Raw genomic sequence first — 4,492 nt, forward strand, 5'->3', positions numbered from 1 at the left:
GCCAGCTCACCTGTGCTACCACCGTAGCATACTCCTGGGCTACAATACCCAGGCCCACGACCGGTCTATCGATGTCACCGCATGAAGAGGAATAAACAGACTCACCCCATCGCGACGTCCCCCAAAGGCTAACTCTCTAGCCCTCGCTATCTCCCTGCTTGCTAATTCGGCCTGCTAACTGCTAGCTTGTCTAGCTCCGGTCCGCTTACTGCTACCTTGTTTAGCCCGGGCCTACGAACTGTTAGCTTGTTAGCACAGGCCTGCTAACCGTCTGAATCGCCACGTCCCAAACACTCATTGGACCCATATTTACTTTCTATCTCTTTGATTTTTAATTTGTTTATACCTTCCGGAAACCTGCCTCACACAAAGTGATACGGAATCGTTATTATTTTTTACTTTTTAGAACACACTCAAGAACCTCCAGAAGCTAACCAGCTAACTAGCTACAAGCTATTCAGTCATTGTTAGTTTTATTTTTAACCTGGATAACACTCGCCAGTCCAGCTTCCCTGCCCCATCCACCGCTGCCCCCTGGACACTGATGTCTTGGCTACATAGCTGATGCACGCTGGACTGTCCATTAATCACGGTACTCCATTCTGCTTGTTTGTTTTATCTGTTGGCCCCGTTGCCTAGTCAACGCCATTTTACCTGCTGTTGTTGTGCTAGCTGATTAGCTGTTGTCTCACCTACTGTTTTAGCTAGCTTTCCCAATTCAACACCTATGATTACTGTATGCCTCGCTGTATGTCTCTCTCAAATGTCAATATGCCTTGTATACTGTTGTTCAGGTTAGTTATCATTGTTTTAGTTCACAATGGAGCCCCTAGTTCCACTCTTCATACCCCTGATAACTCCTTTGTCCCACCTCCCACACATGCGGTGACCTCACCCATTACAACCAGCATGTACCGAGATACAACCTCTCTCATCATCACCCAGTGCCTGGGCTTCCGCTGTACCCGCACCCCACCATACCCCTGTCTGCGCTGTATGCCCTGAATATATTCTACCATGCCCAGAAACCTGCTCCTCTTATTCTCTGTCCCCAACGCTCTAGGCGACCAGTTTTGATAGCCTTTAGCCGCACCCTCATACTACTCCTTCTCTGTTCCGCGGGTGATGTGGAGGTAAACCCAGGCCCTGCATGTCCCCAGGCACCCTCATTTGTTGACTTCTGTGATCGAAAAAGCCTTGGTTTCATGCATGTCAACATCAGAAGCCTCCTCCCTAAGTTTGTTTTACTCACTGCTTTAGCACACTCTGCTAACCCTGATGTCCTTGCTGTGTCTGAATCCTGGCTCAGGAAGGCCACCAAAAATTCAGAGATTTCCATACCCAACTATAACATCTTCCGTCAAGATAGAACTGCCAAAAGGGGAGGAGTTGCAGTCTATTGCAGAGAGAGCCTGCAAAGTAATGTCATACTTTCCAGGTCCATACCCAAACAGTTCGAACTACTAATTTTGAAAATTACTCTCTCCAGAAATAAGTCTCTCACTGTTTCCACCTGCTACCGACCCCCCTCAGCTCCCAGCTATGCCCTGAACACCATTTGTGAATTGACCGCCCCCCATCTAGCTTCAGAGTTTGTTAGGTGTTAGGTGACCTAAACTGGGATATGCTCAACACCCCGCCAGTCCTACAATCTAAGCTAGATGCCCTCAATCTCACACAAATCATCAAGGAACCCACCAGGTACAACCCTAACTCTGTAAACAAAGGCACCCTCATAAACGTCATCCTGACCAACTGGCCCTCCAAATACACCTCCGCTGTCTTCAACCAGGATCTCAGCGATCACTGCCTCATTGCCTGTATCCGCTATGGAGCCGCAGTCAAACGACCACCCCTCATCACTGTCAAACGCTCCCTAAAACACTTCTGTGAGCAGGCCTTTCTAATCGACCTGGCCCGGGTATCCTGGAAGGACATTGACCTCATCCCGTCAGTTGAGGATGCCTGGTCATTCTTTAAAAGTAACTTCCTCACCATTTTAGATAAGCATGCTCCGTTCAAAAAATGCAGAACTAAGAACAGATACAGCCCTTGGTTCACCCCAGACCTGACTGCCCTCGACCAGCACAAAAACATCCTGTGGCGGACTGCAATAGCATCGAATAGTCCCCGTGATATGCAACTGTTCAGGGAAGTCCGGAACCAATACACGCAGTCAGTCAGGAAAGCTAAGGCCAGCTTCTTCAGGCAGAAGTTTGCATCCTGTAGCTCCAACTCCAAAAAGTTCTGGGACACCGTGAAGTCCATGGAGAACAAGAGCACCTCCTCCCAGCTGCCCACTGCACTGAGGCTAGGTAACACGGTCACCACTGATAAATCCATGATTATCGAAAACTTCAATAAGCATTTCTCAACGGCTGGCCATGCCTTCCGCCTGGCTACTCTAAACTCGGCCAACAGCTCCGCCCCCCCCCCCCCCCCCCCGCAGCTCCTCGCCCAAGCCTCTCCAGGTTCTCCTTTACCCAAATCCAGATAGCAGATGTTCTGAAAGAGCTGCAAAACCTGGACCCGTACAAATCAGCTGGGCTTGACAATCTGGACCCTCTATTTCTGAAACTATCCGCCACCATTGTCGCAACCCCTATTACCAGCCTGTTCAACCTCTCTTTCATATCGTCTGAGATCCCCAAGGATTGGAAAGCTGCCGCAGTCATCCCCCTCTTCAAAGGGGGAGACACCCTGGACCCAAACTGTTACAGACCCATATCCATCCTGCCCTGCCTATCTAAGGTCTTCGAAAGCCAAGTCAACAAACAGGTCACTGACCATCTCGAATCCCACCGTACCTTCTCCGCTGTGCAATCTGGTTTCCGAGCCGGTCACGGGTGCACCTCAGCCACACTCAAGGTACTAAACGATATCATAACCGCCATCGATAAAAGACAGTACTGTGCAGCCGTCTTCATCGACCTTGCCAAGGCTTTCGACTCTGTCAATCACCATATTCTTATCGGCAGACTCAGTAGCCTCGGTTTTTTCGGATGACTGCCTTGCCTGGTTCACCAATTACTTTGCAGACAGAGTTCAGTGTGTCAAATCGGAGGGCATGCTGTCCGGTCCTCTGGCAGTCTCTATGGGGGTGCCACAGGGTTCAATTCTCGGGCCGACTCTTTTCTCTGTATATATCAATGATGTTGCTCTTGCTGCGGGCGATTCCCTGATCCACCTCTACGCAGACGACACCATTCTATATACTTTCGGCCCGTCATTGGACACTGTGCTATCTAACCTCCAAACAAGCTTCAATGCCATACCACACTCCTTCCGTGGCCTCCAACTGCTCTTAAACGCTAGTAAAACCAAATGCATGCTTTTCAACCGATCGCTGCCTGCACCCGCATGCCCGACTAGCATCACCACCCTGGATGGTTCCGACCTGGAATATGTGGACATCTATAAGTACCTAGGTGTCTGGCTAGACTGCAAACTCTCCTTCCAGACTCATATCAAACATCTCCAATCGAAAATCAAATCAAGAGTAGGCTTTCTATTCCGCAACAAAGCCTCCTTCACTCACGCCGCCAAGCTTACCCTAGTAAAACTGACTATCCTACCGATCCTCGACTTCGGCGATGTCATCTACAAAATGGCTTCCAACACCCTACTCAGCAAACTGGATGCAGTCTATCACAGTGCCATCCGTTATGTCACTAAAGCACCTTATACCACCCACCACTGCGACTTGTATGCTCTAGTCGGCTGGACCTCGCTACATATTCGTCGCCAGACCCACTGGCTCCAGGTCATCTACAAGTCCATGCTAGGTAAAGCTCCGCCTTATCTCAGTTCACTGGTCACGATGGCAACACCCATCCGTAGCACGCGCTCCAGCAGGTGTATCTCACTGATCATCCCTAAAGCCAACACCTCATTTGGCCGCCTATCGTTCCAGTACTCTGCTGCCTGTGACTGGAACGAATTGCAAAAATCGCTGAAGCTGGAGACTTTTATCTCCCTCACCAACTTCAAACATCTGCTATCTGAGCAGCTAACCGATCGCTGCAGCTGTACATAGTCTATTGGTAAATAGCCCACCCATTTTCACCTACCTCATCCCCATACTGTTTTTATTTATTTACTTTTCTGCTCTTTTGCACACCAATATCTCTACCTGTACATGACCATCTGATCATTTATCACTCCAGTGTTAATCTGCAACATTTTTATTATTCGCCTACCTCCTCATGCCTTTTGCACACATTGTATATAGACTCCCCCTTTGTTTTCTACTGTGTTATTGACTTGTTAATTGTTTACTCCATGTGTAACTCTGTGTTGTCTGCTCACACTGCTATGCTTTATCTTGACCAGGTCGCAGTTGCAAATGAGAACTTGTTCTCAACTAGCCTACCTGGTTAAATAAAGGTGTTCTCAACTAGCCTACCTGGTTAAATAAAGGTGTTCTCAACTAGCCAACCTGGTTAAATAAAGGTGTTCTCAACTAGCCTACCTGGTTAAATAAAGGTGTTCT

The sequence above is a fragment of the Oncorhynchus kisutch genome, linkage group LG16 (genome assembly GCF_002021735.2).
Source record: "Oncorhynchus kisutch isolate 150728-3 linkage group LG16, Okis_V2, whole genome shotgun sequence".
NCBI lineage: Eukaryota > Metazoa > Chordata > Actinopteri > Salmoniformes > Salmonidae > Oncorhynchus > Oncorhynchus kisutch.